At 36.3% G+C, this 25,000-nt stretch overlaps 1 non-coding gene across 1 annotated transcript; it reads left to right on the forward strand.

The window, feature by feature from the left end:
- Positions 1 to 5,442: 5,442 nt before the first annotated feature.
- On the forward strand, positions 5,443 to 5,549 carry LOC116913053. The gene has a single exon (XR_004389587.1). It is a non-coding gene; the product is annotated as a U6 spliceosomal RNA (small nuclear RNA).
- Positions 5,550 to 25,000: the final 19,451 nt, after the last annotated feature.

The raw sequence follows: 25,000 nt of genomic DNA on the forward strand, positions 1-25,000 counted from the left end.
TGTGCCTTTTCTCCTAATGACTGAGGGAAAAATATTTTTTTTAGATGGAATGGACTGATGGAAATCATCCACATGACAAGGAATGAAAACGTTAAAGTTTAATTGATCAGTGAAGGCTGTGAGAGAGCTGACTGTGACTTTTGAAAGTTCTCCTGTGAAGGAATGCTGTCAAGATCCCTAGGTTGGAGACGGCATACCCTGTGACATTTTGGAGAGTATGAGTTCTCAGAGACCTCTGTGAGAATCAAAAAATAATCTTGGAAGAAAGAAGCTCGACAAGACAATTGTTTATGCAAAATGCTTTGTGCTGGAACCAAAACCAGGCTCACAGGCACAAGGAGACCAGGACTCTCTTGATTTTTATTCTAACAGAGATGATGGCTCTGTCATTTCCCCATTGGCTGAGGTACCATTTCATTCTTTCATGATTGCTAAATTTAAAAGAATAGGAGCTAAAGTAGAGGTTGGGGATGGAGAAATGACTGCTCTCCCAGAGTTCTTGAGTTCAATTTCCAGCAACCACATAGTTGTTCACAACTCTCTGTGACAGAATCTCTTCTAGTGTGTCTGGAGAGAGCAGAAGTGTACTCACATACATAAAATATATAAATAAATCTTTTCTAAAAAAAGAAGCAAAAAAAGAAGTTTTAAAAACAAATAAACAAATAAAAAAGAGAAGAAAAGCTGGAAGAAGTCATTCAAGATCTAAGATTAAGCAGGGATCTTATGCAAATAAAGTTTTAACTCAGTGGTGTATTAAGCATTTGTATTGACAGGGAAGATAAAAATATTTTAATTCCTTGTCAATCTTTTATAGTATCTGATAGAAAATGCTAAAATGTTAAATTGATGTTTTCTATATGTCGACTAAAGTGAAACCAGGATTTTGGGCACAAAAATGAACTTTTAGAATAAGCCTTTATCAAGCAGTGTTGATCTGTACTGAGGAAATGCTGTGACATAAATTTAAGCAGAGGGTTGAATAGAAAGAACAATTGTTAAGGGAAAGGCTTGGACCCATGTGCTGATGTTGACTTCTTAAGAGTCAATCCAATTCTTCAAAGAGTTAGACAGAACAATTTGCAAATTCATCTGGAATAACAAAAAACCCAGGATAGCTAAAACTATCCTCAACAATAAAAGGACTTCAGGGGGAATCAGTATCCCAGATCTCAAGCAGTATTACAGAGCAATAGTGATAAAACTGCATGGTATTGGTACAGAGACAGACAGATAGACCAATGGAACAGAATTGAAGACCCAGAAATGAACCCACACACCTATGGGCACTTGATTTTTGACAAAGGAGCCAAAACCATCCAATGGAAAAAGATAGCATTTTCAGCAAATGGTGCTGGTTCAACTGGAGGTCAACATGTAGAAGAATGCAGATCGATCCATGCTTATCACCCTGTACAAAGCTTAAGTCCAAGTGGATCAAGGACCTCCCATCAAACCAGATACACTCAAACTAATAGAAGAAAAACTAGGGAAGCATTTGGAACACATGGGCACTGGAAAAAATTTCCTGAACAAAACACCCATGGCTTATGCTCTAAGATCAAGAATCGACAAATGGGATCTCATAAAACTGCAAAGCTTCTGTAAGGCAAAGGACACTGTGGTTAGGACAAAACGGCAACCAACGGATTGGGAAAAGATCTTTACCAATCCTACAACAGATAGAGGGCTTATATCCAAAATATACAAAGAACTGAAGAAGTTAGACAGCAGGGAGGCAAATAACCCTATTAAAAAATGGGGTTCAGAGCTAAACAGAGAATTCACAGCTGAGGAATGCCGAATGGCTGAGAAACACCTAAAGAAATGTTCAACATCGTTAGTCATAAGGGAAATGCAAATCAAAACAACCCTGAGATTTCACCTCACACCAGTGAGAATGGCTAAGATCAAAAACTCAGGTGACAGCAAATGCTGGCGAGGATGTGGAGAAAGGGGAACACTCCTCCATTGTTGGTGGGGTTGCAGACTGCTGCAACCATTCTGGAAATCAGTCTGGAGGTTCCTCAGAAAATTGGACATTGAACTGTCTGAGGATCCAGCTATACCTCTCCTGGGCATATACCCAAAAGATGCCCCAACATATAAAAAAGACACGTGCTCCCCTATGTTCATCGCAGCCTTATTTATAATAGCCAGAAGCTGGAAAGAACCCAGATGCCCTTCAACAGAGGAATGGATACAGAAAATTTGGTACATCTACACAATGGAATATTACTCAGCTATAAAAAAACAATGACTTTGTGAAATTAAATGAGGCAAATGGTTGAACTGGAAACTATCATCCTGAGTGAGCTAACCCAATCACAGAAAGACATACATGGTATGTACTCATTGATAAGTGGCTATTAGCCCAAATGCTTGAATTACCCTAGATGCCTAGAACAAATGAAACTCAAGACGGATGATCAAAATGTGAATGCAGATCGCTCATGAGAGACACAGCCAGAATACAGCAAATACAGGCGATGCCAGCAGGAAACCACTGAACTGAGAACAGGACCCTGTTGAAGGAATCAGAGAAAGAACTGGAAGAGCTTGAAGGAGCTCGAGACCCCATATGTACAGCAATGCCAACCAACCAGAGCTTCCAGGGACTAAGCCACTACCCAAAGACTATACATGGACTGACCCTGGACTCTGACCCGTAGGTTGCAATGAATATCCTAGTAAGAGCACCAGTGGAAGGGAAGCCCTGGGTCCTGCTAAGACTGAACCCCTAGTGAACTAGACTGTTGGGGAGAGGGCAGCAATGGGGGGAGGGGTGGGAGGGGAACACCCATAAGGAAGGGGAGGGGGGAGGGAGATGTTTGCCCGGAAACCGGGAAAGGGAATAACATTCGAAATGTATATAAGAAATACTCAAGTTAATAATAATAAAAAAAAAGAGTCAACTTAATTGTTTTTTAAGAGCCACATATGCTATTTTAGTGACAACTGAAGGATGTCTCAAACAGTTGCTAACAGAGCTTTAAGTGAAATCACAGGGAGGTTGCCAGGAATTGAGTACAATTAGAGCTTGCAAAATAAAGCGAAAAGATAGCTCAGAATAGTTTAGGGAGTTACAATGTTCTTGTGGTAAATAATCTTATAGTCTCACTTGTGAAAGCCCCAGAAAATATCAGGAGATGTAAAGCTCCACAGGCTACACATGCTCAGATCTCAAGCATGCCTTATTGCTACTTTAACACTGTTATTTAATAAAGTATGTATGTAAAAGAAATCACGTCTGGAAGGAAAAGAGTTCTATTAAATACTATATAGCAGATTTCCTACCAAAACAAAATGCTGACTCTATCTAGACAACTTGAGTTTGTATCTAGACCAAGCTTGACTATGTGGGAATTTTGACTGTCAGCTGACAAGAGACTCAAATTAGATGAGTGAGGGTTTCCTTACCATTATCACGTCCCAGTAATTTTCCTAGACTTTTGCTTCTTCTTAACTTAACCTGGGGCTGTTTTCTGCATATCCTACCTTGCTTCATCTGAGTGGTACAATATTCATGGAACTCCTCAGATGTCCTTGGTGATGGAACCATGCTGTCTTTGTCCACTTTCAGCTCACCATAACTACTCTTTTAGCCTTCATTTTTGTCTCCTTGACTGCTGCTATTATTAAAGCAACATTCTTTACCTTTTCCTCTATTCCTTATACATATTCTATTTAGCTTTTAAGACATAATCAAAGTTTATTAAAATTTGTATAATATCTAATTCTTCAATGGATTCTGAAAAACCAGATTTTGCAATTTTATATCACTAGTCTAGTGATGTTACTAGTAAAAATAAAAAAAGTTGTTTTGCAAATGTTTTTTCTTGCTTAGATATTTTTGTTTTAGGGATACTTTTACAGATTTAATTTTAGACGTGGGAAGGAACCATTTCTATTTCAAGTAGTTTCTTTCCTTGTTTGACTTTTTGGGTCAGGAATTTTATTTTGTTCAGATAAGCTTAGACTATTTTTCTCCTTTATAAAAAGTTATTACTCATTAGTCCCTCATAATAGAGAATTCCATTTCCTCTCTACTGTCAATTGTATATCAATTATTACAACTCTTCACGCTGAACAAGAAATACCCTGTTTGATTATTAAAATGCCAGTTTTATGTTCACAGACTCCTATTTTACTTTTGTTGACTTTCAATAGAAAACTCAATCCTTGGAGAATTGTTTCATTCTTATTCTCATTTATTCTTAGGTTTCTTCATTGTCCTTTCAATCCACCATACGTTACAAAGAAGAGTTATTTTAAGTCCCCATCAACATAGGAGAGACTGGTGGGGCAGGGAACTTTAATCTGCTTTGATAAGAAAACTTTTCCTACATGACCATAGTGTTTATAAATGTCTTTCCTAAGAAAAGAAAAAGTATTTAAGTTATTTTTTCTTTTTCCTTATTGATATTTATCTGTTGAGGAGACAATTCATCTGGGGTCATAAATTTTTCTTAACCTACTTTAGATCATGAGTTGTCTGAGAGAATCCATTTTGTGTGAATTTCTTCTGAGCTGTTTTCTGTTTAGACTCCACGATAGCAATGAAAGGCTTTTTGTTTTGTTTTGGCAAATATTTAAGAATGTTTTAATTGAAAAGAGTCTGACAAAACCCATTTATCTGCAGAATGCTTACTCCTCAAATTCTCCAAATTTTGACATGTTAACATGTGAGCCTGTGTCAGGTATCCAGAATTTCAATGTAATCCATCTGTCTGTTGATACAGAAATGTATCACACACACACACACACACACACACACACACACACACACACACACAAAGAAAAGAGGATTTATAAGACAGTCCTACTAACTAAGGATCATGTGCTACTGGTCTATCCAGCATCCGTTATTATTAGAAACTTTTCATATTTGCTGTATGAACCCAAGACTATAGACTGAATGCTATTTTTATTTTTTACTTTATTTGAGGTCGAGAGTTTCATCCAAAATCCAGCTTGTGTAGCTAAATTTAAGGGTGTCCTCAAGTTCAATATCCTCCCAGAAAAACAAATTTCTTGAGAATGATAATACATTAATAAATTATTTTGTAATATACAGAATATTAATGTACAGTAATACAGATTGCAAGAATCAACATGCCTCCATGTCTTGCACATGCCTCTCATTGATATCTAAGTGAAAATTTAGCTTTAATGATGACTTTTGCTACTTGCAATACACTACCTCTTTTTACACTCCCAAACTTATTTATACACTAATGTAACTCAAAGGTTTTCTTGAAGAATATTTTATACATCAAAATATAGTCCTTGAATGTATACCTACTTTAGAGTTATCAAAGTTGTTAGCATTATGTATATATTATTAAAGGAGTGTCAATTATATCTACATTCCTTAAAATCAGATATGTTTTGACTCAGATTAATTGTGAGATTAAAAGGTATCTGAAAATTCCAAACCTTGTGCTCACTTCGAGAGCACATATTCTAAATTTGGGACAATATAAAGAAGATTAGCATGGACCCTGCTCAAGGATAACATGCAAACTCATGAAAAAATTCTCACTTTTCTTTAAGCCCCAGCTATACCGTTCTTGGGCATATTCCAAAGGATGCTCCATATTACCACAAGGAAAATTGCTCAATCATGTTCTCTACAGCTTCATTCATAATAGCCACAAAGTGGGAACAACGTAGATGTGTTTCAACTGAAAATGTATTAAACCAAATATTCTACATTTACACTGTGGAGTAATTACTCGGCAGTTAAAAAAATGACATTACGTATTTTGCAGACACATAACTTAAACTAGAAATCTCATTCATCCTGAGTGATGTAACCCAGAAAATCATGGTGTGCAATCATTTGTAGGTGTGTATTATCTGTTAAATTATGATAATAAAGCTATTATCTGGGTCCACAGACCTAGAGAGGTTAGAGAAAGAGGAGAGTTATAGGGGAAAGCACGATGTCCTTGGGAGGGGAAATAGAATATATATCATGGATAGACTGGGGAAGGATAGGAACAGAAGTGGGAGAGATCAAGTGGGTGAACGCAGGGAAAGAGTGTGGGGAGAAACAGCTGGAATTTGGGGCTTTGTGTGTAGGGGTCATGGGAACCTAGAACAGTGAACACTTGCTGTAATCTATGAGGGCGACCCTAGTGAGGACTTACAGTAATGGAGGATACTAAGTCTGAACTGGCCATCTTTATAGCCAGGCATGGCTTCTAGTGATGAGACTGCATGGCATTTGGCTAAATAGCTGACAAAGAGGTCCAGAGGAGATCGCTAAACAACCTAGGCTTTTGCAAGGACATAAGCTAGTGATCTGAAAACTGATAGCAGGGTTCCATTGCCAAGGACAATTTCTACTCAATCAATATTGAGAGGTTGAGCTAGTGTCACTTGTATCCATTGCCCCCACACCCTAGTCTGCTGGCACAAGAAGGTATTCTGCAAGCTATAGAAAGAAAAACCTGGACACCAATCCAACCACAAAAACCTCCACCTACAATCTGTCCTGCCTGCAGGATGTGCTGGGGCCATGGTCATTCTGAGCATATAGGAGTGGCCAACCAATGTTTGGTTTAACTTAAGGCCCCAAGACAGGCCCCATGCCCTACACTATCTGGATTGCCAAAATCCAGAGACTGAGTAGCCAAGAGACCTAAGGAAGACGAAAGAAGACTGGCAGAAAACAAATCCATAAAATGTTTCCTAATGATATTTTGTTGTACTCATAGATCGCTGCCTTGTCCAGTTAGCCTCCGCGAGGTTTCTCTTGGAAGCAGACTGGAGGAAGTGACCCACAGTCAGGCATCATGTGAAAGATTCTAAATTGCAGCGCTCCCTCGATGGCCAACCAAACGATCAGGGAACCCCGAGGAAAATAGTGAGAAAGGACTGTAGGAGTCCAAGCATGTGGAAGACACCTGGGAACAAGGGTCTACCAATTCAACTGAGCAGGGCCCATGTGGACTCACAGAAACCAAAAGAGCAAGTACGTCATTAACCCATTCTGTAACTTACCATGGTATATTCAAGCTGAGGCTGTACAGAATTATTTCCTTGGTTATCTATTGTCAATGCCTTTTTGGACTGATGTGTTATTTGTTTACCTGTCCCTAAATAATTGACATAAGATTATATTATATGGAAAATAATATATATGTGTGTGTGTGTGTGTATATATATATATATATATATATATATATATATAGTCATATGTAGATTACTTAGAGCCAAATGTGAGTGACTATAGCCTGGGAATAAGATTCCGATCACCCCGTTGGTGCTGCGTAAAATGTACAGAAACCTGAGCATGCGCAGATAGTACACAGGAGCCACACCTAGTTGGGCAGAAAGGTAGATTGTGAAAAACATCAAAGATCATATAGCTTTTGTTTTGGATTTTTGCCGTTGTATTGTTTTTTAAGTCAGGGTTTCTCTGTGCAATCCTGGTAACCCGGAACTCACTCTGTAGACCAGGCTGGCCCTGAACTCAGAGATCCACCTGCCTCTGCCTCTCTGCCTCTGCCTCTGCCTCTGCCTCTGCCTCTGCCTCTGCCTCTGCCTCTGCCTCTGCCTCTGCCTCTGCCTCTGCCTCTGCCTCTGCCTCTGCCTCTGCCTCTGCCTCCAGAATGCTGGGATTAAAAGAATGTGTCATCTTGCTTGGCTTCTAAAAATATTTTGGGGGAGGGAGTTCATTGTTTCTTGCATTATCCATTGACTATGAATGAATTAAATTTAATTTTTTTTAATCTTTATTGAAAGAAAATTCTTACCAAAGTCTATGTATATATTAATTTCATACCTTAAGGAAATATTTACCTTGCACGTGAATGTCGTTTATAAAAACAAGTAACATTTTAAAGTCTTAAAAAACATTTTATGGACCCACATTTTTTTAATAGCTTTTAAAAAATTGAGAATATTCACATTTGTAAAGCAGTATATATTTTTCGGAATTTTTTATATATCACCCAAATACTTAAATTTACAAATATACACACAGGCATTTTAATGAGACATTTCAAAAATAAATTTACATAATCATTTTTAGAATGCAAGGAAAACTAATGAAAAAAATCGAAGTAGCCACAAATTTTATTCCATAGTTCTTTGAAAACCCCATACACCCCACCCAAATAATATGAAAACAATTATCAGAGACTCACATGAAATTCAGCTACAACCAGAAAAAAGAAGTAGGCAGTTTACATTTTTATTTCCTTGTGATTTAGCAAGGTTCTGTGGCACCAAAGATCAAAAGGTGATGTTTGTTATGTAGATTTAAGGCTGTGCCTTCTGGTGCTGTTAAGAGTAACTAGCTACAGAGTATCTTTACTTATGAAAATGATTTTCTCAATGTCCTAGTTTATGCTGACATTAAATTACATTTCCCATGCTTAAGCACAGGGTTAAGAGGAAGAAAGACTCTTAAGAAGAAATAACACAAGCCCAAATGTGGGCATGGGCTTGCCATAGGAAAGTGGTCTTTATAAATTCTAATATAATAATTTTTATTGGTTTTGTTTTTGTTTTCATTTTTTACTTTCCTGAAGGATTAGTCTTTTCTATTTTTAATAGTACATCATAGCTTGTATCAATTATAACCAATAGGTCTACTTGTCCAATCTTTAAACTCTGACAGCTAAGTTTTATTTTTTTTATTTGATATTTTTTATTTACATTTCAAATATTATTCCCTTTCCCAGTTTCTTTTCCATAAGTCCCCTACCCCACTCCCTCCCCTTCTTCTATAAGGGTGTTCCCCCTCCCCAACCACCCTCCTTCCCACCCTCCTTGACATTCTCCTCCACTGGAACTGGACTTTTCCTACTATCAGAAACTTAGTAATGTGTTGCTTTAGACGTTTATGATTCTTTATCTAACAGTCATCTTCCAGGCCATACGTTATTTGGCTCTCCGCAATCCAACACTAGTATTTGTAGTAGATTGCCACTAGTTAATTCTGTTAACCTTTTCCTTTTAAGATGTTAAGCCTCCCAACAATTTCTTCTGCAAAACGTGTGATGACTTTACCAGGAATTAAATATAAATGTTTTCCAGCTGGATGCAGAACATAGTAATTATCCCAGTTTCACACACTTCACTAATACGTTAATGTAATAGATTCGGTTCTTACTGAAGCTGTTCATGTCCTGGGATTCATTCCTTTTAGCCACTGTATAATGTCATATGCCTTTATATCCATTTTCACCTCTGTAAAGATGGGAATTGCAGCACCAAACCTGTCTACTACAACGTTTACAGTCAGAGTGGCAATGCTACATGATAGGCTTACACAGTCTCTTCTTTTATTTCCCCCTTCACCAAACTTATGTCAAGTTCAATGGGCAGTAAAGAAATAACTTGTTCTACTCTCATTTCAGTTTGTTGTTGTTGTTGTTGTTGTTGCTTGTGCTCCAATCACAAGCCATGCTTGCTGTGCAGGGATTAATTACCTAGGCATAGTAAATACTTACTGACTAATTATCTTGTTATTAGGATATATAACCTTTGTCTTCTCATATCTTCACAGGCCAACTTCTGTGTGTACCTGTCTCATGTCTATGAATCTAAATTTATTTTAAAAAAAAGAAATCCATTTATTTAACCGGCTTAATCATTCTAGATTAAGATCACTCCAAACCTTATTTTAACATTATTGAAATTTTTAAGAGCTTTCCATTTACAATTAAATGTTCAGTCCCAGAGTATAAGAGAACAGTCTTGATTGGGTATAACATAAATAAGACCATAATGCTTTCCAAATTTCTAACTCTATATTCTTCTTTTTTTTCCCCAACCTATCCAGCAACCCCTTCCTGCCTCCCTGCGCTGACATTTCTCTACACTGAGGGTCCAGCCTTGGCAGGACCAAGGGCTTCTCCTCCCATTGCTGCCTAGCAAGGCTGTCTCTGCTCCATATGCAGTTGGAGTCATGGGTCAGTCTACGGATAGTCTTTGAGTAGTGGTTTAGTCCCTGGGAGGTCTGGTTGGTTGGTATTGTTAAAATGTAATATTGGTGCAGGAAAACTGGGTTGTAAATATGTTATATCAAAATACAATTATTCACAAAAAACCATAAGGTTTTTTTTTTTATTTAATGGAAAAAAATTCAATCTACGAATCAGATCCAATTTTAAAAAAAAGAAGGAAATTCTAAACTTAGAGTACAACATATAACATATATAATCCAAATTACCAGCATTAATTTAGGAACTCTTACAGTAAATACATAAATGCAATTTAAAAAATCATTGTAAGTATTCTACTCCTTTACAGTTCCCTATCTTTTTTTCAAGTGAGTAGATTGACATTGGAAAGAGGAACTTGTCTTATTGTTGTCCTTAATATAGCTACAAATTCTTTTATGCTTTCCATGTGCTTATTTTGCACAACTTAGAAAGTATTAACTTCATGCAGTGGCCTTTACAAGTATTTGGTCATTGATCATATTCTAGATGTCATTCAATTATGATGCATTTTTTTCTTTTACATATTAGTGTGCTGTTTATTATACTCTTGTTTAAGAAAAATTGTTTATTGATTTCTTGAGGGTAAATTTTTTTCAATAAAATAGTGCTAAGAATGTTTTAAAGCTGAAGAAAGTTATAGATAATCTTAACCTATTAATAGTATAAGTATAGTTTAAAATTGAGACTTGAGAAGCATATCTTTACAATGTAAGTAGGAATGGACATAATTAATTTTGTTGCTATTGAGAATCTGAAGATTTCAGTTTTCTAATAGACTTTATTTGTCTAGTATCTGTTATCTAAAATTTTGTTTGTCCTTAACTATAAATCAAATTGAGTCTAGATATGTCATAAATTTTATGTTAATTTTCTCAACTTTAATGTTATTTTTGCATTTTGGAAATCAATGGCAAGTTTCCCAGTGAAGATATAAATATGGACATAGAAAGATGCAAAGCAAAATGTTATTACTTCATCACACTTACTTTTGTCAAATATGAGTATCCTATGTAAAAATCAAAGAAATACAAGAACATATACTGAATTAAAATATGAAATACTCTCCTCAAAGTCTCTCCTCTTTGTTTTATTTGTTCTTATATAGGTCCATTATTATTAATAATGAGCTGATGGGTGCAAACAATACATAGATAAATATGCTTTATTACTTTCATTAATATAAATGTCATGCCAGTAATTTATTTTTTTGTCAATTTTACTCTGGAGTCTATGCAAATTAGGCTTACCAAATGTTACATAGTCAATAGATAGAAAGTAGTGATGATAAAATCATAGATAATGTTTATTTATTTCTAATTGTCTTCCAATTTTTGTAATGTTAATAATAATTTTTTGATCTATTAACAGAGAAACATTATACTTGTTGCATCATAGAATTGATAGATTCAGGTGAAAACTCTTGATTAAGATAGAAAGTTTATAATTCAAGATGCTAAAACTAAAGGCATATAGATTAGCCTGTCCACATGGCTGTGTCCTGTTTCAACAGAGCATGCACACAAACAGTACTTGACTTTACTTTTAAATGTTCTTACCCTTCTTTCTGAATTAAATTTTGGAGACAAACACTAGAAATTGAATTCAAACAGTAAGTAAACTTTCAGCAGTTCGATAAAAGAAAAACCATCCAGTCAAACACTCGTACAAAAACATTCGCTGCATACATGCTATGAATGTGGACCATTTTTTCCCCTTTGGAAATTCTTTTTCAAATATGTTCTCTCAAATACTGTAAATGCCATACTTGCTAAGCTAGAAATTGGTGGAAAAAATATTGTATACCATTGGTCAGGAAGATAGATAAGAATACTGAACTCAGATATATTTAAATCCACAAGTCCTGAAACAACTGTTTAAAAATGCTTTATATTAACATGTGATTCACTTTTTAATGCTGAGTTTAACCTACAACTGCTTTTTGCTCTAGTAGGGCCTTTTGACATGCAAGACAAACACCCTACAAATTAATTTCATCAGCACACACTAGTCTGCAGAGAGATTCCTTTGGACCTTGGACTCAACTCAAACCCCTGCTACTCTTATCTCTGCCTCCTTGGTGCAGTAATTACAGATATTTTTCTACCAAGCCTGGCTGAATTTAATTTTAAGATTAGAGTAAATATATGATCTAATTTAGTTTTTTTTTTAAATCATGGTGGATCATGTCATTTTAATCAACATTGAATAAAACTGTTCACCTTAACTTTAGGATTTCAACAAATGTTTGCTGAGTGAAGCTTTATCATGACAAATTTTCTTATGTAAATTTAGGTTATAATTATATATGTTTATTAAACTGAATATTAAGCATATTTCAGATGAAAAAATCTTTGTGGTATATGTTTCAAAACCAAATGTTATTTAAAAGGTTTTATTTAACACCTGCAAGACCAAATTCTACTTGTAAACATACTTCACAATAATTCCTCTCTACAATGTATACACTGAGAACTGGGTCATTTTCTTCTGAATTACTTATCTTACTAAAAGGTAATTTCAGGATGGGTGGGTAACCCATCCCTCCTCTGCGGGCCCTGTCTGTCCATTGGAGATGGTCTCTTCAGGCTTCATCTCCCTACTCTCGGGCACTCAGCAATCATTCCATTTAGTTCCGAGAGCCTCTCACATCTCAGGTCTCTGGGCTTTCTACAGGTCTCCCCTCTGCTCTCCACAACCCACAGCTGCACATTTCCATTCATTCTGCCCCCTGGGGTTCTCTCCTGTCTCCCTCCATACCTGATCCTGCAGCCCCTTTTTATTTCCTCTCCCCTCTTCTCCCCAGGTCCCTTCCTCCCTCTCTCAAGTGATTATTTTGCTTCCCCATCCAAGTAGGATTGCAGCATCCTCATTTGGGCCTTCCTACTTGTTAAATTTCACAGGATCAGTGAGATGTATTATGTTCATTCTGTACTTTTTGACTAACATCCACTTATAAGTGAGTACATACCATGTATGCCCTTTGGGTCTGGGTTACCTCACTCAGGATGATATTTTCTAGTTCCATTTGCCTGCAATATTCATGATATCTTCGTTTTCAATAGCTGAATAGTATTCTATTGTATAAATGAACCACATTTTCTGTATCCATTCTTTGGTTGAGGGACAACTGGGTTATTTCCAGCTTCTGCCTATTATTAATAAGGTTGCTATTCTGTTATGCCAATATGGACCTAGTGAAGCATATGTCCTTCTAAAAGAAATTCAGGGACAAAAATGGAGTAGAGACTGAAGGAAAAGTCATGCAGTGACTGGCACAATGTAGGATCCATCCTCTCCACAGGCACCAAACCTGACACTATCACTGATGCCATGTTTTGCCTCAGACAAGAGACTAGCTAGCTGTCCTCTGAGAGGCTCTGCCAGTAGCTGACAGAGAGAGATGCAGATACAGCCAACCATTGGACTGAGGACAAGGACCCCTATTGAAGAGGTAGGATAATCTCAGGAGCTGAAGGGGATTGCAACCCCATAGGAAGAACAACAGTATCAACAAACCTAGACCCCCTCAGGGCTTGCAGAGCCTAAGACACTGAGAGGTCAAATCTTTTAAGTGCAGACTCCATTTTAGAGAACGTGATCTAGGTTTGAACTTAGGTAAATTAACAGGTTGTTACCTAGCATTGGTTTCCAAATTGCCCCCCTACAAAACCCTAGCCTAGCTCTAGTCTCCAGGCTAATCCCCAACAAGACAAGCATCTCCAGGTTACCCCCTCAATAAGATGAGCTTCTCCAGGTTATTCCCCCAACACACCTGCACCCTTAGGTTATAAGCCAACCCTCTGCCTAATGACCACCATTGCAAAGGAGGACAGAAATTAAATTTACGATATGACTTCCAGCACCAGCCAATTATTTAAAAGCCAGAGAATATATTCAAATTATATGCTTGCAAATTTTTTAAAAAATTTTTTTACTTACTTTTACACTCCAGATTTTACTCGCCTCGTGGTACATCCTCCAATTGTTCCACATCCCATCCTCATCCCCCGTTCCCACCCTGTCTCCGCTATGTTCATAGCAGCCTTATTTATAATAGCCAGAAGCTGGACACAACCCAGATGTACTTTAGCAGAAGAATGTATATAGAAAATGTGGTGCATTTACATAATGGAGTACTACTCAGTTATTAAAAGCAATGACTTCATGAAATTCGCAGGCGAATAGATGGAACTAAAAAATACCATCCTGAGTAAGGTAACCCAGTCACAAAAGAATACACATGGTATTCACTCACTGAGAAGTGGATATTAGCTCAAAAGCTCAGAATATCCAAGATACAATTCACAGACCACATGAAACTCAAGAAGAAGGAAGACCAAAGTGTAGATGTTTCATTCCTTCCTGGAAGGGGGAACAAAATACTCATAGGAGGTAGAAGTGGGAGAAACTTGAGAGGAAGAGAGGAGAGGGGAGGAGGAAGAGTGCGGGATCAGGTATGGGAGAAGACTGGGATAATATACAAGGTGTGAGGAAATTGAACAGAGTTGTGTAGCAGTGGAAGATGGGGTAGTCACCACAAAGTCCCAGATGCAGGAGAGCAAGAGGCTCCCAGGACTCAACAGGCATGAGATTAGCTGAAATGCCCCACAAAGTGGAGGGAGAACCTGTAGAGACCATATCCAGAAGTTAGGAATCGTCCACCATTGGGGAATGCGGGTACATACCCCTCTCCTAATTTTTAACCCAGAATTGATCCTGTCTTAGGGAAATACAGGAACAAAGTGTAGAGCAGAGACTGAAGGAATGGCATCCTGAGACTGCCCCATGTGGGGACCCATCCCATATCCAGACACCAAACCCAGACACTATTGCGGATGCCAGGAAGTGCTTGCTGACAGGAGTCTGATATAGCTGTCTCCTGAGAAGCTCTGTCAGAGCATGACAAGAAGCAGATGCTTGCAGCCAATCATCGGACAGAGCATGGGGACACCAGTGGAGGAGTTAGGGAATGGGCTGAAGGAGCTGTAGTGGTTTGTAACCCAATAGCAAGAACAACAAAATCGACCAACCATACCACCCAGAACTCCAAGGGGTTGAACCACCAACCAAATAGAATATATGGAGGGATCCATGGCTCTAGTTGTATATGAAGCAGAGGATTGCCTTATCTTACAAGGAAGGAGAGGCCCTTGATCTTGTGAAGGCTTGATACCCCAGTTTAAGGGAATACCAGGGTGATGAGGTGGGATTGGGTGGTGGGAGGGGACACACCCTCATAGAAGCAGGGAGGGGAGGATGGGATAGGGGGTTTGTGGAGAGGAAACCAGGAAAGGGAAAAACATTTGAAATGTGAATATATAAAATATACAAAAAAAACCCATTATGGGGTTATCATGTCTTTTTAAGGGAACTAATTAAGCAACGGAGTACAAACAATATGAATGGATTATTAAGTAGAGCTATACAGAGCAAATACTCCAATGAAAGACTAGCATAGGCTGCCTGTAAGTGGGGACCAGCCTTGTGGGGTTTTATTATGGATTTTAAACTGTTCTTAAGATAACTGAAGAAGTAGTTAGCCTATTCATGGAGTAACCTGACTCTTTTTGTCTCCTAAACATTAGAGGAGCAGACCACACTGTTGGAATATTTCTTATGATCTTCACAAAAGGGGAGAAGTATTAGATGATAGGACAACAATTTCATGGGTTTGAAGACTCAGCAGACCTTTCATCAGTGTGCATGTGTGGGCGGATACACTGTCGCTTATTTCCTGTTATAGTGAAAGCTTCTTACCTGAGGCCTAAGAGATGTTTAAGCCCAAAGGGGCACACATTGTGACCACGAGCAGGCATAGCTGTGAAGATCCAGCAGTATATCTAAGTTCTTGCTTTCCTGATATGGATTCCCACTCTAGGACTGGACACTCGAACATCAGTTTCAACCTCAGCATTTATTTTATCAGAGAAAATGTTATTGTGCTCTTTATAAATGTTTACCATTTCAATTGAGGTCAGACAAGGACAACCTTAGTGATCTAAAACAATTAAGACAAGAACAAATCAAATACAGTAAGTTGAAATTATAGTATGTGGATAATAGTTAAATGATTCTACCTAGATGAAATCTATCTCATTATGTAGATAAGATGATCCAAAATATGTAATATCAGTTTTAAAAATGGAAGTATTGATATTTCTTCTACAGTAATAAACAGGAATAAATATCTAAAAGTGATATAATTTGCCATCCACAATTTTATCTGGTGATATGTTTCATTTAATATAAACATAGTCATAAAGCAAATAAAAAATATGCTTGAAAATCAAGAGGACAAAATTCTATACAGTATACATTATACGAAAATGTAATATCTTTGAAATAGTTCCCATTAGGACTAATTAGGACCATTAGGAGAGGTACTATATTTTCAAATCATTTATCTTCTGAATCAACTGAAACTCACACCAGATTAGATTATGAGTTTGCTATTGCTACCAACAAAATTCAATCAAAATAATTCACAAATTCTGTACTGGGAATTAAACACTAAAAAAAAAAGAATGTATTTTATTATAGATGAATGACACTACAAATAAATATATGTTTACAAAAGAAATGCTATAACTTAAAATATGTACAGTAGACTTGGAAATAACTGTTTTGAAATTAAGGTATACTTTATTAATCTGATTTTAAAGATAATATTTAGCAATATTCTGAAGATGGGTTAGTATTTAGTAAGTTTTCTTTTTTGAATATTTGCAAATAAAAGGATTTCATGGTTACTTTCAATAGTTTTCATACACCACATAAATTTTTACCTTTAACATTGGGTACTGATGAATCACAAGAGCATAATTTTATTAAATATAAATATTTTTTACTATGCGAATATTTTACTTCCTCCCAAGGTCATTTTAGATAATAGAGTTGCATTAAACAATGGAAAACTCAATCTAAGGCATAAGCTATATTTCAGTGAATTTTCCTCTAATGAAAATTTCCATTTTGAGGGGAAATGTGCGGCTTTGTTGTTTGTTTACCATGGAGCAGCAGTGAGAGAAAATAAAAATGAAAGAACTTTGATCATTCTTGTTATGCAGAGGTCAATTAACCAGTGATCTGACTGAAACCCAGAGAGCCTCGAACCTGATGGCTGTCCAACAGAAAAGAAGAGGGGTAGGAATAAGACCACTGAGGCAGAGTCCTCTGAAGGTGTTATTAGGCTGGCAAAATTGAAAAGAAAAATTAATGGCAACAGAAACTGTTTGAAAACTGTTCCAGTAAATGAGATTTACAGGATAATGTGAAGTGTATTATACTGGTCAGAAGATAATGCAGCTCAATATGAAGATAATGTGTTTAGAGTAAACATTTCCTAGACTATAAAATCACTAATTTCTGTTATTGATTTAAGCTTCTATGATTCCTTCTACAGTAATAAACAAAGGCATAAACATCTAAAAATGATATAATTTGACATCCACAATTTTATTTGGTGATATATTTCATTTAATAAACATTGTCATAAATCAAATTAAAAATATGCTTGACAATCAAGAGGACAAAATTCTTCAAAATAGTCATAGGCTAGTGTCACAGGACAGGTGTCATATGAAAATGATTGGCATAGTAAGCCAAAACTAGTATATCCCCACATGTAGAAAAATATGAACGCCATACATAAAGGCAGTCAAATGGTGTTATAACTAAGGCACGTACTTTGTTGATGAATGACTAAAATGAGCTATTCATACAGCAGAATATCATTTAGGTAGACTAATGAATGAGGTATAGACACTCTCAAAAACATGCTTCTATCCAAGATCAATTATCCTGACTAAAGAAATAAAATTTCTAATGGTTTCTTTTTCTGTTCACATTAAACTTCTGAAAGAGTAAACAAATATTTGATTTTGGGAAGCAGATGCAGGTTACCTGTGAAGAGTAGAAGCATGTCCTTAAAAATTATCAATAAGACAGGAGAAAAATTGCTAGGGTCTTAGGATATGTTCTTGGTCTTAATTGTGCTGATGGATTGAATCGCAAAGAGTGCAGAATAAACAGATCCTTCGAAAGTAGATTTCTATTTCACCAAAACTAGAAATTCACTAGGTAAATTACCCATTCATAAGAACAAGAATCATTTCTTGTTCATCTTACAGTCAAGACATAAACACAATTCCTAATAATCTTGTCATTGTGGAGACAATATACTTAAACATTTGTGTGTGTGTGTATGTGTGTGTGTGTGTGTGTGTGTGTGTGTGTATGTGTGTGTGTATCATTCCCTAGAACTAAATAACATTTAACAATCATTCGAAAAATGCTCGTTTTTAGTGGATCTCAGTATAGAATTGAACCAACGCAGTGATGGTACATGGTTTTCTGTCATTCGTGCAATGTTGTCCACAATCTTGTGGTTCTTAGAATGGACATGTTAGAATGGCATTTCACACAATTTACTTCTGCCTGAAAAACTTTATAGTCAGCCTCAGCAGTAGGTTTATTCACTATTCAGAAGCGTTTGGCTTTAGAACAGAGTGGACAGCCTTCTGAAGACCCAGTTTGAGGGCCTTTTATAATGCATTTCAGGCCTGGGGAAGAACTTTCTGGGAGGATGTGTCAGGATTAATGGTGCAAGATTCAGATAATATAAGCATTACTTTAGTGACCTAAAGAAAATATATCCTATATTCAGAAATGACAACAATTGTGCTGGGTGCTCTCTATTTAACTGTGGGTACATTGGTGAACTCTTACAATGTTGGTCATCTTGTTGTCACTATAACAAAATACCAGAGATATTCATTTAAAAATGTATAATTATATTATCATCTCAAAAATAGGGGAAATATTTCAAAATATTCTCCCAAGTGTATAATTTTCCTATGGAATAATTTTAATATTTAAGTTAATTTCCACTATTTGTTAAATATCAGATCTCAACAATGATCTGAATTCTTTTATGTGCTTAAAAAAGATTGTTTCCAGAAGGTTTATGGCTAGTAACATTCACTTTCTGTTTGGAGTCGTTGAACTTTGTACTTATAAATAAAATTTGTTGAAAAGATTATTAAATGATTCAATAATCCAGGATTCTTTTTAGAAATGAGAAGCAAATATCAATATATCTCAGGTCATAAATCTGTAGCATGTAAGTCATTTTGGTGGTCTTGTCTTTCATTTTATACTGAAATTTTATTTTCTGCCTTTAAAACTGAACTAGTCCTGAAGTCTCTGAACTGTGACCATTGCCAAATCAAATAAGTTTCTAAGCTTCAATTTACTCCTATATAGGAGTAAATATAAAATATTAATTTTTATTCTACACTGGCATGTGAATTCTACTAAAGAAATAAATACTTAGAATTTTTGTTCATATGATAGAATAATTTATAATATATTCTGTGTTCCTAAATCCTATATTTCTTACTAATAAATAATACTAGAGATTCATAATATCGAATTTCTTCCATAAAATAATACTGGAATGTATAAGTTCCTTCTACTTCCTTCCTTATCTTTTATATCTCTTTTATAGGTATTAAAATGGAGGAAGTGCTGAGCATGAACCCCAAAACTGCTGAGGGTATGAATATAATAAGCACGTCAATTGCACCTGCCAATAATAAGGATAAGTGATAAAACTTGGCAAATATTTTATGGATAAATTATGATTGTTTTAAATTCTTTATAATTTAATCATTACTCTAAGCAAGCTATACAGTGCAACTGATACCTAACTGGAAGAATATCAGCAAGTAAGCAAAAGAATATTTGCATATCTTCTTACAGATTATATTGTGTTCCTTTTTGTTGAAATATCTGCCCTTAATATTCTAGAGAACTTTCCAATCCTGCAAAAATACTAGACGAATTTGATGGTTTGCCATATCTAAGTGTCTAGGTTATACTCATATTTACATGTGATTTTCTATGAAGCTCCTGCAATGTTACTCGAATCAAAATGAACGAATGGACTGATACGAATGGAATGAAAGCCATTCTCAGGAGAGAATGAGGTGAATAATCACTGCATATTGTGACATTTAAAGACGAGATATAAATAAAACACAGTTCATAAAAGTAAAATGTATGAGCCAGGTTTGGTAGTGGATGACTGGAATGGAAGGCTTAGCACTCAGTAGGTTCATGAGGACTCAACAGGTGTAGTGAAAGTGAGTTTCAGGCAAGGCCTTCCTTCCTGAAGATCATACTTTAAGTTATTTCTGAAGACACTGATATTTTTTATTATTTGTCCAAGCTAAAATTGCTGTTTCTAAAATCATGTAACATATAAGAAGTTTATGCTATTTTAATGGAACATTTGATTTTAAATATATATATATATATTATTTTAATTTATATTTAAATATATATTTATCAAACACCAACAAGCCTTATGTCAGTAGAATTTCTGGTTTTTTTTTGTTTTTTTTTGTTTTTTTTTTTTGTCTCAGGCATGTATTTTCATTTCAATTGTGTTTGCCTGTTTTATGGTTGTTGCTGTTTGGTTGGTTTGTTTCTATTTTTTATTAATTATTTTATATTTTCCATGAAAAAGTATGAACCTTATGCATGATCACATAACCCTTGCTCACTTTTACTGTCAAGGACATGAAGAGATATCCGTTTCTCAACCAGCTCCTGAATTACAGCTTCCAGTCCTCTACATTAGATATAAAACATACATTAACAAATGACAGTGGACTAATTAGAAAGCCTAAAATCTAACATGATGCTTTTTTGGATTTTTTTCTGTTTCATTTTTCCAATCTTGTGGGTGAGAACTATGGCAGCTCAGAAAAGCCCTTGCACATAGCTAGGAGGACCATCTCTATCAACTTTTTTTTTTAATTTTTAATTTTTATTTTTTTATAAAAAGGAACAAGAAAAGTTTGAAAATATTTGGAGACTAGTGTTTCTTCCCCAGCTGACTGCCAAATAAAACCCTGAGCCCAGTCTCAGCAGCAAGGACAATTACTTTAAAATACTGTATCTTTCCTGTTGTTAAGGGACTACCATGCTGCCTAGAGGATTAATGCAGAGCTAGAAGCTCCATCTCTCCTGTCCTGAAATGAATTGATGCCTCCCCAGGGATCAGTGGAAATCTGTGAAGGCAATGGACATTGAATGTCCAGTATGTCCTTATTGTGATGTTTTGGAATGGTAATCTATATCCTGGGATGTTGGAGATGTGTGGTTTGCTTTTTACTTTTTGATTTTATAAGGATTACAGTTAAATGATTGGATGAATCTGAGAATAGACTCTGAACTTTGGACTTTTAACATTGTTAAGACTGCTATAGACTGTGGAATTTTAAAACTTGGAATAAGTGTATTTTGTAGTATGCCTTGGCTGCTGTATGGCCCCCTATACACTCCTGTGCTTGAACAAGCCTATGGGGCTCTTCACCACTTTCTCTTCTATTAGCTCTAGTGTATGTAGTTTTATGTGGAGGTCTTTTATCCACTTGGGCTTGAGCTTTATACAAGGAGATAAGAATGGTTCATTTACATTTTTCTACATGCTGACCTCCAGTTGAACCAGCATCATTTGTTGAAAATGCTGTCTTTTTTTCCCATTGGATGGTTTTAGCTCCTTTGTCAAATATCAAGTGATCATAGGTGTGTGGGTTCATTTCTGGGTCTTCAATTCTATTCATTTGATCTACCTGCCTGTCTCTGTACCAATATTTATTACTATTTCTTTGTAATAAAGCTTGAAGTCAGGGATGGTGATTCCCCCAGAAGATTTTTATTGTTGAGAATAGTTTTGCTATCTTGGGTTTTTGTCTTTTCCAAATGAATTTGCAAATTGCTCTGCCAACTCTATGAAGGAATGGGTTGGGATTTTGATGGGAACTGCATTGAACCTGTAGATTACTTTCAGCAAGATGGCTGTTTTTACTATATTAATCCTATTAATCCATGAGCATGTGAGATCTTTCCATCTTCTGAGATCTTCAATTTCTTTCTTCAGGGACATAAAGTTCTCGTCATACAGATTATTCACTTGCTTGGTTAGAATCACACCAGGTATTTTACATTATTTGGGACTATTGTGAAGAGTGTCATTTCCGTAATTTCTTTTCTCAGCCTGTTTATCCTTTGAGTAGGGGAAGGTTATTGATTTGTTGGAGTTAATTTTATATCCAGGCACTTTGCTGAAGTTGTTTATCAAGTGTCGGAGTTCTCTGGTGGAATTTTTGGGATCACTTAAGTATGCTATCATATCATCTGCAAATAGTGATATTTTGACTTCTTCCTTTCCAATTTGTATCCCTTTGACCTCCTTTCATTGTCTGATTGCTCTGGCTAGAACTTCAAGAACAATATTGAATAAGTAGGGAGAGAGTGGACAGCCTTGTCTAGTCTCTGATTTTAGTGAGATTGCTTCAAGTTTCTCTCCATTTAGTTTGATATTGGCTACTGGTTTTCAGTATATTGACTTTACTATGTTTAGGTAAGGGCCTTAACTCCAGAGAATAAAATAATCCTCTTAAAATGGGGTACAGAGCTAAACAATGAATTCTCAACTGAGGAATACCAAATGGCTGAGAAGCACCTAAAGAAATATTCAACAACCTTAATCATCAGGAAAAGTCAAGTCAAATCAACCCTGAGATTTCACTTCATACCAGTTAAAATGGCTAAAATAAAAAATTCAGATGACAATAGATACTGGCAAGGATGTGGAGAAATAGGAACACTACTCCATTGTTGGTGGGATTGCAAGCTGGTACAACCACTCTGGAAATCAATCTGGTGGTTCATCAGCAAATTGGGTATAGCACTACCTGAGGACCCAGCTATACCACTCCTGGGCATACACCTAAAAGATGCTCCAACATATAACAAGAAAACATGGTCCTATGTTCATAGCAGCCTTATTTATAATAGCCAGAAGTTGGAAAGATCTCATATGTCCATCGAAAGAGAAATGGATACAGAAAATGTGGTACATTTACACAATAGCATAATACTCAGCTATTAAAACAATGACTACATCTAATTCTTAGGCAAATGGGTGGAACTAGAAAATATCTTTCTGAGTGAGGTAAACACAAATGGTATCCACTCACTGATAACTGAATATTAGCCCCAAAATTAGAATATCTATGAAAAAATCCACAGATCATATGAAGCCCAAGAAGAAGGAAGACTAAAATGTGGATGCTTCATTCCTTCTTAGAAGGGAGAACAAAATAGTCACAGGATGAAATACAGGGACAAGGTGTGGAGCAGGGTCTGAAGAAAAGGTCATCCAGAGACTGCACCTCCTGGGGATCCATCCCTTATGCAGCCACCAAACCCAATCACTATTGCTGATGCCAAGAAGTGCTTGCTGACAGGAGCCAGATATGAGTGTCTCCTGAGAGGTCCTGCCAGAGCCCTACTGATATGGATGGTTGTAGCTAACCATTGGACTGAACAAGACGACCCCAACGGAGGAGTTAGTGAAAAGGCTGAAGGAGCTGAAGGGGCTTGCAATATCACAGGAAGAACAACAATATCAACCAGCCGAACCCCACCTGAGCTCCCAGGGACTAAACCACCAATCAACGAGTTTACATGGAGGGACCCATAACTCCAGCTACATTTGTGGAAGAGAATGGCATTGTCCAGCATCAAAAGGGGGAAAAGCCCTTGGTCCTGGGAAGGTTTGTTTCCCCAATGTAGGGTAATGCCAGGGTGTTAAGGTTGGAGTGGGTTTGTAGGAATGGGAGCATGTTCATAAAAGCAGGGGGAGAGGGTATGGGAGAACACAGAAAGGGGGATAACATTTGAAAATACATAAAATATCAAAAAAAATAAATTTATTAAAAAAGATCAAACTCTCAGCTTGATATTCCAGCTCACTACATTTCATCTCAATTTTGGTGACTGACTCTGAACCCTTTGTAAATCTAAATAAACCCTCCCTTTCCCACACTATAAAAGAAGAGATGTATAAAAATCCAGAGAATATAGAGGAGGTGGCTGTTAGCTTTGTTTCTTATTACAATGGCATTCAGTAAGCTTAGGTCACCAAATAGACATTCCAAATAAGCAAATAGCATGCTTTATATAATGCATAAAAATGTTACCAAGGAACATTTATATTCCTGTGAACTTGACACTGAAAACAAGTTGTTCTATGATTCATTGCTTAGCTCACTGAATATAGATGTTTGAATTTAATTGTTTATCTTGCCTCTTGAAGTGTAAATTTAAAAAAAAATATATGCCTGAGAGATGTTTTGTTAAACCAAGATTGCCTCTCTAAAACTTGGTTGTGAAGGTATGTGTTCCTCCGATAAAACTAATGACCTGAGCTCTTAGTTGGTTTAGAAAGACTCATTTATTAGTCATCTTGTTATTTTATAATTATAAGAAAATAAGTGAAACAAATCAACTTTGTAGAGAAATAGAATAAAATTTCTCTCTGGATCACGGTTGGAGAAGTTCTCGTCAGCGTAATGCAGGCTTTAAAATAGTCCAGCCTGTCTCACGTGGTGGTAGTGACATGTGTAGCTCTGTGACTTCATTTCTGCTCCTCAAGGCCATCAGGAGTTTAATTACACACCACACTGTGATGCTCTGATGTAACATAATCAGTTACAAATATTTTGACTTGAACACCTTTGGTCATATTAAGTTTAATACTTTTAGACCATGAATTTAACTCTTTTAAATGTGGACGTGGTGTAGTTTTAATTAGTAAGTAGTCCTCATGATAGGGTTGGCAAACCCTAGTCAACCCACAGCAGGAATCTTACTTTAGTGGGGGTTGGGGATAGTTAGCACATGCAGGTGGCATATTCACATAAAATCAATTTGACAAGTGTTTCCAACACTTCATGCTGACGTGTGAAGTGTGTGTTACGTATTCCATTAGCACCAAACTTCTTTCCAATATTCTCCAGAACATTTTCATTAGTGTACTAAAGACCTCTAAACCCAATCATGCTTTCCTAGAGTAATGACCAGAAGCCTGGTTCTACTTTTTCCCATTTTCAGTAACATTGAAGGGATTCTTATTGTCCAGGAAACTTTAAAGCATTTTTTTTCTGTTTGTGTAATCA

Source organism: Rattus rattus, chromosome 11 (genome assembly GCF_011064425.1).
Source record: "Rattus rattus isolate New Zealand chromosome 11, Rrattus_CSIRO_v1, whole genome shotgun sequence".
NCBI lineage: Eukaryota > Metazoa > Chordata > Mammalia > Rodentia > Muridae > Rattus > Rattus rattus.